The sequence below is a fragment of the Pongo pygmaeus genome, chromosome 10 (assembly GCF_028885625.2).
Source record: "Pongo pygmaeus isolate AG05252 chromosome 10, NHGRI_mPonPyg2-v2.0_pri, whole genome shotgun sequence".
NCBI lineage: Eukaryota > Metazoa > Chordata > Mammalia > Primates > Hominidae > Pongo > Pongo pygmaeus.
The window spans coordinates 66,287,396-66,300,522 of NC_072383.2; the positions used below are offsets into that span (position 1 = coordinate 66,287,396).

General features: G+C 44.4%; 1 long non-coding RNA gene across 2 annotated transcripts in view; it reads right to left on the reverse strand.

Moving 5' to 3' along the window:
* LOC129009943 (uncharacterized) overlaps window positions 1-13,127 on the reverse strand; it is a 91,287-nt gene that overhangs the window by 56,121 nt on the left and 22,039 nt on the right. The window contains exon 4 of one of the 2 annotated variants that reach the window (XR_008492885.2): window positions 7,513-8,229. The exons of the other annotated variant lie outside the window; for it this stretch is intronic. This is a non-coding gene — a long non-coding RNA (uncharacterized LOC129009943). Of the gene's footprint in view, window positions 1-7,512; window positions 8,230-13,127 lie in introns of those variants that run through there. 2 annotated transcript variants of the gene reach the window in all.

A 13,127-nucleotide genomic window follows, 5' to 3' on the forward strand; every position in this document is an offset into this window, starting at 1 on the left:
TCAGGAAAGGCCTTTCTGGGGAGGGGACAGTAGAACAGAAGCTGAAGGAAATGAGGGAGCCGACATGTGAGTATCTGGGGTAAGAGTACTCTAGGTACAGCCTTTCTTGATGATGGTAGGCAATGCTCTTCTCAGCATGACAAGTTTCATCCTCTACCATAGTTCCCATCCCTGTCAAGTAGGAACAATGCATAGAAAGAGATGATGCCAACCCAAGACAGGCCCTGCACAAGCTGGATGGGGCACAACAGGGACTGGGTGGTGCCCATGACTGAGCTGAAGTCTAGAAGTCATGATGTAGAGGGTGGGGACTGTCAAATCCAGGTGAGCAGATCCAAACAAGTCATTGGCTTCAAGGGATTACTGAAGAACGGCATGCAAGACTTGAATGGGTCGGGGAAAGAGAAAAGCTGAAGTCCTAAGTTGTAAACCAGAAATTGTCCCAGAAAGATGTATTTCGAACCAAGAGTAATGACCTGTAGGAGAGTTATTACATCAGTTTAATGGGTCATGACCCGTTTATTTTTTTAATTGTATTAGAAGAGAATGAACTTACCAGTGTATATCACATAAAGGGCAAGTGATTATTCTGTGAAACATTTTTTTCTGTTGTAAACATGTATATGTTGAGTCATTTTATAGAACTTACTTCTCATTGTGAGTGATGGTTTTAAAAAAAATTAAAAGCCAGTGGCCTAGAAAAAACTCCAGGTATGGAGTACAGAGGCCAGTGGCAGTTTTTCATTTAAGGATTTAGTGGATGGGCTGGGTGCAGTGGCTCATCCCTTGGGAGGCCAAGGCAGGCAGATTGCTCCAGCCCAGAAGTTTGAGACCAGCCTGGGCAACATGATGAAACCACATCTCTACAAAAAAATGCAAAAATTTGCTGGACGGCTGTGGTGGCGCATGCCTGTAGTCCCAGCCACTCTCGGGCTGAGGTGGGACGATCTCTTGACCCCAGGAGGAGGCTGCAGTGAGCCGAGATTCACACCACTGCATTCCAGCCTGTCTTGGAAAAAAAAAAAAAGAGAGAGAAAAAGAGAAGAAGGAAAGAAAGAGAAAGAAAGAAGAAATAAAGAGAAAGAAAGGAAGGAAAAGAAATTAATCCTCTACATATAGAGCTTTTTTAAAATGTTAAACATACTAGAAAAGCAAGAGCAGAATCCAGAAATAAAAGACTTCTGCTCCCCCACCCTCTGTAACAAGGGACCAGAGGACCCCACCTACCCATCACCCTTTGTCACCACTATCACCATCACCACCACCCACAAAAAGAACAGCCTGATCCCTGACATGCTGGGTAAAGAATTGCTTGTAAACTGAAAGAGAGAAAACTCAAATGCCCACCAGAATATGAGAATAACAAGCAAATGAACCTGACCAAGTGTAAGAAAAATGGGAATGGTGGGGACCGGGGTGGAGGAAATACATATGCCCTGCCCTGCCCAAGAGGGGCAGCAGCTACTCAGCTCTCAGCAGCTGTTGTGCAAAAATGTGGACCCAGTGTTGTCAGATCATGGTATTTTTTCAAGAGATACTGGAAATCCAGGTTTTTATAATGAAAAACATTTTAAAACACTGGGTAAGCCAAACAAAACATGTCTGAAGGCCTAAACACACTCACACTACACCAAGTGTGAATAGCTGCTGTGTGTATGTGGTGATACTCGGGGTCATTTATATTTTCATTTTTACATTTCACTGCATGTTTCAGAATTTTAACAGTGAACATCATTTTACTTTTATAATGAGAGAAGAATGAAGGTTGTCAAATATTTAAAACTCCATTAACTAAACAGGTAGACATTTGAGTTTTCTCTTTTTAGTTTACAAGCAATTCCTTACCCACCATTTCAGACACCAGGCTGTTCTTTCTGTGGGTGCTGGTGGTGATGGTGGTGACAAAGGGTGATAAGTAGGTGGGGTGCCCTGGCCCCTTGTTGTTTTATCCTGCATTAAGTTCAGGATGAAACAACAAATGTTACAGAAATTTTCTCTGGGTGAATGTTTACATGTGACTAAATTTTTATGTTATGTTTTACAACAAAAGTTTGTAGTATATCACAAATAATTTCAGCCTAACTACAGCAATATGCCAAGTCTCAGGTTTGCTGATTCAAGGTTTGTGGTCACTATCTTTGGCTATTGTTTGCCCATCAGGATTTATGAAAGCAATTGCTTGTTCCATAATATTATTCTCATTTCTACTTAAGTATTTAGCCCAGATTCTATAATATGCGAGTCTTCTGGATTCTGGCTAGATGTTGGGAAAAAAGAACAGGCAATTCTTCCCCTGGAGTAATTATAGTATAGTGTACTGTCTAGAGTGGTTAGAGTGGTTATGGGTACTAAATGAGTTAAAATTTATAAAGCTCACGCCTGTAATCCCAGCACTTTGGGAGGCTGAGGAAGGTGGATCACCTGAGGTCAGGAGTTCGAGACCAGCCTGACCAACATGGAGAAACCCCGTCTCTACTAAAAATATAAAATTAGCCGGGCATGGTAGCACATGCCTGTAATCCCAGCTACTGGGGAGGCTGAGGCAGGAGAATTGCTTGAACTGGGGAGGCAAAGATGAGTGATCAGTGAGCCAAGATCACACCACTGCACTTTTATATTTTTTGTATTTTTAGTAGAGACGGGGTTTCACCATGTTTGTCAGGCTGGTCTTGAACTCCTGACCTTGTGATCTGCCCGCCTCAGCCTCCCAAAGTGCTGGGATTACAGGCATGAGCCACCACACCTGGCCAGCATTTTTTTAAATGAAAGAGAATGGAACAGACCTGAACACAATAGTGCCAGCAGTGAAGATAAGGATTGTTTATTGAAAATTTTTGTGTTGTTTTATATAGAGGGTGTGTATAGGTGGCAGTTGCGGAGGTTAAAATTTTTTGAAAGCTACTTTACTCGATCAAAGTTGAAGCCTTGGCTTTATTTTCTGCATTGAGCTCCCTCTGTAAAACAGAGAAAGAAAATGTCTGTGTGTGTATATGTACATTCATGTGCATATGACTATGTGCATGTATACATGTAATTATCCTAAAAGAATTTCAGAAAAAGGGGCCAGGTGCAGTGGCTTGCACCTGTAATCCTAGCACTTTGGAAGGCCAAGGCTGGAGGGTTGCTTGAGGCCAGGAGTTCAAGACCAGCCTGGCCAACACAGCAAGACCGCATTCCTAAAAAAAAAAAAAAAATTTTTAATTAGCCGGGCATGGTGGCATGCACCCATAGTCCCAGCTACTGGAGAGGTTGAGACAAGAGGGTTGATTGTGCCCAGGAGTTTGAGGGTGTGGTGAGCTTTGATCACACCACCACATTCCAGCCTAGGCAACAGAGTGAGACCCTGCCTCTAAAAATAATAATAATAATAGATAAAAATAAAACAAGAACTTGAGAAAAAGGAACTTTTTAAGAGGAAAGAAGAAATCCCCCATTCCCCAAATAGATGGCCTAGATCTGAAGATGTTTATTCCAAGGGTAAACTTTTCAATACTAATAAATAGTGTTTACTGAGATCTTACTGCATGCCAGGCACTGAGCTAAACACTCCACATTTAATCCTCCCAACAACCCTATGAGGTGAAAATAAACACCAACAAAACAAAGAAACCCCAACAAACATTACAGATTTAAAATCTACAGATAACAGATAACCCTCCCTCCCTGACTCCTCTCTCTGTCTCCCCCAGCCCCACACTACCCACCTCCTCCCATCCTTTCTCTCTCTCCCTGTTTTATATTTCTGGAAAAGAAAAGAAGAATGGTCAAAAAGAAGGGAGAAGGGAAAAGAAAAGCCATGGAAATAAAACAGATGGGACAAGAGGGGAAGAGGAAGGAGGGAGGTGATCAAAAGAGAAAGGAGGAGCGTATTGAGCATAGTTGGTGCCGTACCATATACTGCCAATAAATTCTCATTTTGAGTATAAAACCTTGCATGGGACTGTTGAAGAGGGCTCAGTCTTTAGGGTAGAGTTGAGAAGGACGAGCGGTGTGGTGTGCCAAAACAAACTCCTACTTCCTCATTCTGCTCAAGGTCAGCCTTGACACACACTCGTCCAATGTGGCAGGAACACCAGCTACAGACAAACTGCTTCCGTGAAAACCAGTATTTAGGTACTGATATTAGCATCTCGTGCAGGGTAGCCTAGAGTTACGCATTTTCTCCTCTCAGGAGCCCTCTATATCCATTTGATTTCTGCGATGTATGCCAGCAGGCTTTGGCTCAGTGTTAATGACTTTGTTCTCTTTGAATTCCTGTGAGATTTTATTCCCTTTGGTGCCCAGGGGTTGTGTGCCACAGTGATTTCTGCCCAGTAACACTTCTGCTGTGATAAAAAAGAAACTGCAGGGAAGGCCTGCTGCTTGTCCTCTGCCGGTTGCTGCTACCCGCCACGATTACTCATCCTCCCATTCAGAGAATGCGAGAGAGTGATTCTGTTTCCATGGGCTCGGTCCTGAGACTTTACTCTCTAATAAACTGAGAACACTAAGCCATGCGCTAAGCGCACATCGTCACTACCTGGAAAAGGCACCTTCTGACTGGAGCCAAGTGGACTAATCATGTCTCGATAGACAAAAATGTTGCGCTCAGCAACCTAGCTCTCTCTTTTTCCCAATTATAAGACAGACCACCAGAGTTGGTAAACCACGTTACTGCTAGACACCAGCATTGTTGTTAATGCTATCATTTCAATTATGTTTTGAACTAGGGTTCTGTTGGCTTGCTTGCTTCCCCCGCCCCATCTCCCTCCCTCCACTGAAGGAAGAAGCCAAGGTCGGAAAATACCTGCTTGAATTGTTCATGAAATGTTAACATTTCTACTTTGCCATGGAAAACCAGATTTTAGACACTATTACTCATGCTGGCTCAGAAGCTCAATTTTTAACCTTTCTGACCCCAAAGAAATCACAGAAGTATCCCCTTTGCTTCTGTATCTTCCACCTGGGGCCCAGATTTGATCTGTGTCAATGCCACTCTGAATGCAGGACCTCTTATTGCCTTGGGCCAAGCAAAGGCGCAGGAAAAAACTTCAGGCTGATCACTCTCGGCAAACTAACACAGGAACAGAAAATCAAACACGGCATGTTCTTACTCATAAGTGGGAGTTGAACAGTGAGAACACATGGACACAGCGAGGGGAACATCACACACCAGGGCCTGTCAGGAGGTGGGGGGCAACGGAAGTGAAGGCATTGGGACAAATACCCTAATGCATGAGGGACTTAAAACCTAGATGATGGGTTAATAGGTGCAGCAAACCACCATGGCACATATATACCTATGTAACAAACCTGCACATTCTGCACATGTATCCCAGAACTTAAAGTAAAAAAATAAAAGTAAAATAAATTGCCCAGAAACAAATAACATTCCTTAAAAACAAATAAAAATAAAAAAATAAAAAAACTTTTTTAAACTTCAAGCTGGGACACCAAAACCCGATTCCTGATCCAGCCTTTAAAAGAACCCCAGGCCGGTAGTGGTGGCTCACACCTGTAATCGCAGCACTTTGGGAGGCTGAGGTGGGTGGATTACTTGAGGCCAGGAGTTCTAGACCAGCATGGTCAACATAGCAAAACCCTCTCTCTACTAAACATACAAAAATTAGCCAGGCATGGTAGCGCACACCTGTAGTCCTAGCTACTTGGGAGGCTGAGGCAGGAGAATCGCTTGAACCCAGGAAGTGGAGGTTGCAGTGAGTCGAGATAGTGCCACTGCACTCCAGCCAAGGTGACCGAGCAAGGACTCTGTCTCCAAAAAAAAAAAAGAAAGCATCCCAAAGAGTCTCAAGGTTTATATGGGAGCTGCAGAAGAAAAGTTCTCAAGTCAAAATGAATTCAAAGCTGCTTTAATTAAATGCCTTTTAGCACTGTGTTGAAACAGATGAAGATTTTGTTACAAAATCAAAAAACAAGTGATTCTCTAGTCTTGTTTTTGTTACCAGCTTCCCACTGACCTACTTTTAAATTGCGTGAAAAATGTGGCCTCCCCCGCTCCCCCTCCTTCCTGTCCCCTCTCCTTCTGACCTCTGTGCCTCTTCTCCCTTCCGGTTCTGTCTTCCATAAGCTCTTTCTTCTCCTCCCACTTATCTCAGGTAGGGTCTCAAAGTTGGTCTTCATGTTCTCTTCCTCCTTGTCCCTGATGATGAGAACCCTAACCCTGTGGCTTCCCTGTGTATCTCCAGAAGGGAGATACCCAAATCTCTAGACATGACTGTCATGGATGTTCCAATCACTTGAGTCCAAAGGGACCGCTTGTCCCCCTTTGCTGGGACAGCCTCCATGTATGCCTGTTGTTGTACCTTATTATTAATAGTGCAGCCGGGCCCAGTGGCTCATGCCTGTAATCCCAGTAGTTTGGGAGGCCGAGGCAGGTGGATCACCTGAGGTCAGGAGTTCCAGACTAGCCTGGCCAATATGGTGAAACCCCATCTCTACTAAAAATACAAAAAATAGCCGGGTGTGATGGCACATGCCTGTGATCCCGTCTACTTGGGAGGCTGAGGCAAGAAAATCGCTTGAACCTGGGATGTGGAAGTTGCAGTGAGCCGAGATTGTGCCACTGCACTCCAGCCCGGGCGACAAAGCAAGATCTTGTCTCAAAAAAAAAAAAAAATAGTGCCCACTTTCACTCTCACAAGGGTCTTGGACAATATATTATTTAGTCATTCTCCTTAACAGCAGGATTTTCTTCCTGAATATTTACTTGATCCAACATTTCCTCCCTCAGCTACTTCTTTTTCTGAAGCTCTGGCCTTCTTCCCAGCATTTGCATTTCTGTCAGTGCTTCTGACACTCTTCCATCTTCCAGAACCTGGAAGCCCCGGCATCCTGTTGACTCCTCCCTCCCCATCTCATCTTAGCCATGCAGAATAGCGACACCAAGGTCAAAGGAACTGGACATAACTCCTGACTGCATCACTTACCAGCTCTGTGCCCCTGTTCACCTCTGGTCTCTGCCTCAGTGCTGTCATTTGTAAAACAATGAGAACAATACATTCCTTGAACAGCATCACTGGAAGCATAAATAAGGCAGCCTCTGAAGGGCTGCTGGGCATTGTGCCTAACACAACAAATCTGACTGCTTCTTATTTATGCATTCATTCAACACATTTATTGAGCACCTACTGTATGCCAGGCACTGTTCTAGTTCCTGGGGATACATCCATAAGCAAGACAGTCAAACATATCTGTCCTCATAGAACTCACATCCCAGTGCAGAAATCTGACAATAAACAAATAAAGAGCTCCTAGGTCAAGTAGTGATAAGGGCTACAAAGAGAAAACCAGACAGGGTAAGGGGAACAGGGAGTGCAGAGGTAGAGAAGGGCTGCTACTTTAAAAGGGTGGCTAAGGGTCACTAATAAGATGACATTCAAGCAGACACTTAAAGGAGAAAAGAGGTAAAGGAATTATCTAGGCAGATATTTATTTATTTATTTATTTATTTATTTATTTCAGACAGAGTCTCGCTCTGTCACCCAGGCTGGAGTGCAGTGGCACGGTCTCTGCTTATTGAAACCTCTGCCTCCTGGGTTCAAACAATTCTCGTGCCTCAGCCTCCCGAGCAACTGGAGCTACAGGCATGCACCACCACACCTGATTAATTTTTGTATTCTTAATAGAGACAGGGTCTCGCCATGTTTGCCAGGCTGGTCTCGAATTCCTGGCCTCAAGTGATCCACCCGCCTGGGCCTCCCAAAGTGCTGCAATTACAGGCGTGAGCCACCACACTTAGCCTAGGCAGATACTTAAGAAGAACAGGCTTGGGAGGCAGAGGCGGGCGGATCACGAGGTCAGGAGATCGAGACCATCCTGGCTAACACGGTGAAACCCTGTCTCTACTAAAAACACAAAAAATTAGCCGGGCGGGGTGGTGGGTGCCTGTAGTCCCAGCTACTCGGGAGGCTGAGGCAGGAGAATGGTGTGAACCCAGGAGGCGGAGCTTGCAGTGAGCCGAGATCGCACCACTGCACTCCAGCCTGGGCGACAGAGTGAGATGCCGTATAGAAAGAAAAAAGAAGAAGAACAGGCATAGGCAAGTTCCCTGAGGAAGGCCTGATGTGTTGGAAGAAGTCAGGGATAGCGGCCTCGTGGAGTGGGGTGGATGCCTAGTAGGGAATGAAGCCAGTGGAAGCGGGATTCCCACGTAGGCCTCGTAGATCCAAGCGAGGCATTCAGCTTGTCCTCGGAGTGCAGTAGGAAAGCTGCCAGACTGCAAAGCAGTACCTGTGAAGAGATTAGGCCTCGGGGCAAGGCCAGAGGCAGAAGGGTTAGGGGAACATTGCAGTAATCCACACAAGAAGTGACAGTCGCCTGGACCAGGGTGGCAGCAGTAGAGGAGGTGAGAAGTGGACACCTTCCCTTTGAAGTCTCTCCAATTTCCCACCGCATTTCCCTCTCACAGCCACGGTCCTGTCCCTGGCCTTCATCACCTTACCCCTGAATTATTGCACTAGCCCCCTCACTCCCTCACTGGTGCTCATTGGACTGCCTGCTGCCCTGGCTTTCCTGTTCTCACCTTCATCACATCATTCCCCTGCTCAGGAGATATGACTGTGCCCTGCCCGTCATCCCCAAGTCCAAATTCCTCTCCCTGGCTCTCAAAGCCTTCCACTGAGTTCTACACACTCAATGTTCTTCTGACCATAAACCAGTTCCTACCAGTACCCCAGCGATAGTAACTGGTTTACTTAATGACCAAGAGATCTGCTATCCTATACCCAATTCAAAATTCACTGGATAGTTCTTTTAATTGGGTCATAGCACCAGAGTTCCATTACAAAAACAATTAAGAGTTAACATTGATTAAATGCTTACTAAGTTCCAGACACTAATCTAAGAACTTTACAAACAGCGTCCTCTCCAATTGTACAACATCCCTATGAAGTGGGTACTATTATTATCCCCAACTTTACAGATGAGGAAACTAAGGCACAGAAAGGTTAAGTAAATTGCCCAATATCACAAAGGCAGTTGCAGGGGCGAGGGGGGAAGGAGGAACTGAGATTTGAATCCGGAAAGTCTACCTCCATCGTCAGCACCCTTAGCCATGGCACTCCATTGCCTCCCGTACTTGGACACGGTGTCTCAGGTTTCTTCATGTGAATCATTAAATTGTAAGTTGTGTTTACAACAAAACTCTCATTACTGCCCCCCAGGCTTTTGCTAAGCATTTTGTCTTCTTCCTATCTCTACCTATTTCTAACATGCCAAATCCCACCCAGCTCTCAAGGTGTAACTCAACTTCCTGATTTTCCACAAAACTTCTCTAAATACATGAGACCTCACTGAACCTCCATTCTTCCAGCTATTTGAAATCCACTGCAAATCACTATGTTTGATTTTTTTTTCCATGTATCTTCCCAACTACACTGGATACTGCTTATGTAGAGCAACCATAAATTATGTTTCTTTTTATATCTCTACAGTATGTAAAGCAATCCTGAGCCATTCCATTCAACAGACATTTTAAAATAAACCCTACAGTGAGCTAGATCCTGTGTGGGTCCCAAAAACACAGTGAACACAGCACTCAAAAATACTTGTGGACCAGATGTGGTGGCTCACACTCGTAAGCCCAGCACTTTGGGAGGCTGAGGCAGGAGAATCCCTGAGGTCAAGAGTTCAAGACCAGCCTGGGCAACATAGAGAGACCCCCCCGCCCCTTCAATCTCTACAAAAAAATTCTGAAAAATTAGCTAGGCATAGTGGCACAAACTTGTAGTCCCAGCTACTGGAGGGGCTGAAGTGGGAGGATCACTTGAGCCCAGAAGGTTGAGGCAGCAGTGAGCTATGATCACGTCACTGCATTCCAGCCTGAGCTATGATCATGCCACTGCATTCCAGCCTGTATGACAAAGCAAGACCCTATCTCTAAAAAAAGAAAAGAAAAGAAAAGAAAAAATACTTGTAGACCAAATGAGAAGATCCAGGGAAATGCCTGTTGAAACATAATTATCTATTTTAATTAACCTTTTTTATATAAATGCCATCGGTGACACTTCAGATACAAACATATGATTTTCATGTCATTTCAGTATAAATTCATTGAGCATCTACTTTGTGCTTGTTCCAAAAAGGAATGAGACAAAGCCCTGCCATCAGAAAATCCTCAGTCTGTGTTACCATATGTCTTAGGGCATGGTTGGAGATCAAGAATAGAAAAGCCACTAAAATCTACTTAGGTAAAAGAGAACAGAAGGTAAGAGAGAACCGACAGGCCTGCTGTGGGTGATTGGAACAGAAAATGACCAAAGATGTTACTTTCTTCATTGCCATGTTATCTCTTCCTCTGCTTCCCTCATTTTACATTTCTCTCTTTCCCCCACCTTTTCTCCTTCCCCATTCAACCCATTCCCAGATTGCCTTCCTTTGCTCTCCTATTACACCATCCACCATGGCTTACATTGGATGGTGCCCTCAGCCTCCAACACGTGCTGGTGACCGTCCAGGTCCAGCATTACTGTCTGTTAACTTGACTGTCTCCATTCTAATCCCAAGTGTCCAGCAAGAGACTCCAAGGGGCCTACCGTGGACAGGTTTCCAACCCTAGCCCAAACAGCTATGGCTGGGGAGTGGGGAAAGGATGCCCAAGGTCATGCTGGATGGTATGCAAGGGACTGCTCTTTCTGGGGCTGGACTCAAAGGTATGGGATAATGGCTTCTGTAAAATATCATGTGATAGGGCCAGGCGTGGTAGCTCACGCCTGTAATCCCAGCACTTTGGGAGGCCGAGGTGGGTGGATTGCTTGAGGTCAGGAGTTCAAGACCAGCCTGACCAACATGGTGAAACCCCATCTTTATTAAAAATACAAAAATTAGCCGAGCATGGTGGCAGGCATTTGTAATCCCAGCTACTCAGGAGGCTAAGGCAGGAGAATGGCTTGAAGCCAGGAGGTGGAGGTTGCAGTGAGCCGAGATCACACCACTACACTCCAGCCTGGGCGAAAGAGCGAGACTCCGTCTCAAAAAAATAATAATTTTATATATATATATATATATATAAAAAATGTGATCAATGATCTAATAGTTGCTCTACAATATGTACACCTCAGATTCACATTTTGCAGACTTCACGAATTCATAGAATTTTACAAATTGTAAAGGATTCCAGGAATCATTTGACACAATCCCTACACTTGAGCTCAATGTAAACCAAAGCCTGAGAGCAAATAAGGGTGGATTCCGTACTCTCTGACTTCTAGTCTACTCCAACATTTACCAAACCAGAGCAGTTTAAGACCACCTTTGATATGTAGGTGACCAAAGATAGTCCACACTGCATCATAGCATGTAGATTTGTCTGTCTTTTTTAGTATAATTTCTGTACCTACTAAGAACTTTCACATATATCATCCTATCTAGTCCTCCCAGCAATCATGAAAAGAATTGTTAAGCCTATTTTGTAGATGATAAACTGAGACCCAAAGAAGTCAACAGACTTGCCTACACTTTACAGTTCATATCAGGCAAAGCCAAGATTTAAACCCATACAATTTCACTTCAGACCTCCCTCTTTCTGCTATGCCATGCTGCCTTCACTCTCTGGGAATCAATGAAATGTCAATTTGTATTGTTTGTAATGTTTTTCTATATGTTATGATGTTTTATTTGTATATTTATTTATTTGAGACAGAGTATTGCTCTGTCACCCAGGCTGGGGTGCAGTGGCACAATCTAGGCTCACTGCAACCTCTGCCTCCTGGGTTCAAGCAATTCTCCTGCCTCAGCCTCCCAAGTAACTAGGATTACAGGCACTCGGCACCACACCCAGCTAATTTTTGTATTTTTAGTAGAGATGGGGTTTTACCATGCTGACCAGACTGGTCTGGAACTCCTGACCTCATGGGATCTGCCCGCCTTGGCCTCCCAAAGAGCTGGGATTACAGGTAAGAGCCACCGTGCCTGGCCTGTTATGATGTTTTAACATCTTAAAAATCTAGCTCAGGAGAGACTGCCCCTTTTGGGTTAGCCAGTTCTTAGAGATAGCAGAGGGCTCATGGAGAATGCCTTTGTTTTGCAAACTAACCAGTCCAGAGCCATACCTCCTCTACCAGGAGGCAATATTACTCTGCCTTAATCATCCCAGGCCGCGTACCAGGAAACTAAAGACCACCCTGTAGCCCAAAGCTTACACGAATTATTCAAACTAGCCAATTCCAGTTTACTCTGCCCTGCCTTCCCCGTGAAAACCCCAGTAAAGATGCCTCCTGTTTCCAGACCCTCTGGGGATAATAAACTTTGTTTTCCCGAGCCTCTGCTGTGTGGCCTCTTGTGGCCACACCCCACTGACCATCACATAAGAGAACACAGAACACAATAACAAAAAAAAAAAGGATTGGAAAAGCAGACTGAGAAGTTCAGAGGGTCCTTTAGTAATGTTCAAGGAATTAGCAGGTACAATAGACGAGAGGTCAAACCATAATGCGCTCAGACCATAAATACGATATTCTCAATCCCAGCAAGCATGGCTTCTGGCACTTCTTGCAGCATTCTTGTCTCCAACGCAGCAAAAGGATTGTGACGGGAACATATTTCAATGCACAGATCAATCCGATTGGTTTGGAGGGAAAAGCTGGTTCTCATTTAAGATGGTTTAGTAGCAGTGATTCATTGTATCAAAGGCATCACTGCATCTTTGATGCAGACACTATCATCCTAAGCCCCTTTGCAATCAATCCCCAGATGTATAATTTGTTTAGCCTAGTGAAATTCTTCACAATTCTCTAAACAACTTCAAATGCTTCTGATAACTTGACCCTGCATTCCTTGGATCAAAAAGCAGCAAGGCACAAATGTCTGAATCCCAGGCTGGTTCCAACGAGTAGTACTTCAAAGAACTCTGCACACGGCAATTCCGTAGTGTACGTTTACTACTTATTGACTTTAGTTTCTTTGCCATGGTGGAGATTTATTATTCTTTACCTTAAAGCTGGACTCAAATCAATTGTATGCTCTGGTTTCAAGAAGTCCTGATAAGGTCTCCCAACAATACAAGTAGGGATAGGGTGACTAACCTCCATTTATCCAGGCCTGGAAGGATACCAGGAATGTGGGACTTTCAGCTTTAAAACCAGGAAAGTACTTGGCAAACCAGGACAAGCTGGTCACCCTAATCTAGAGAT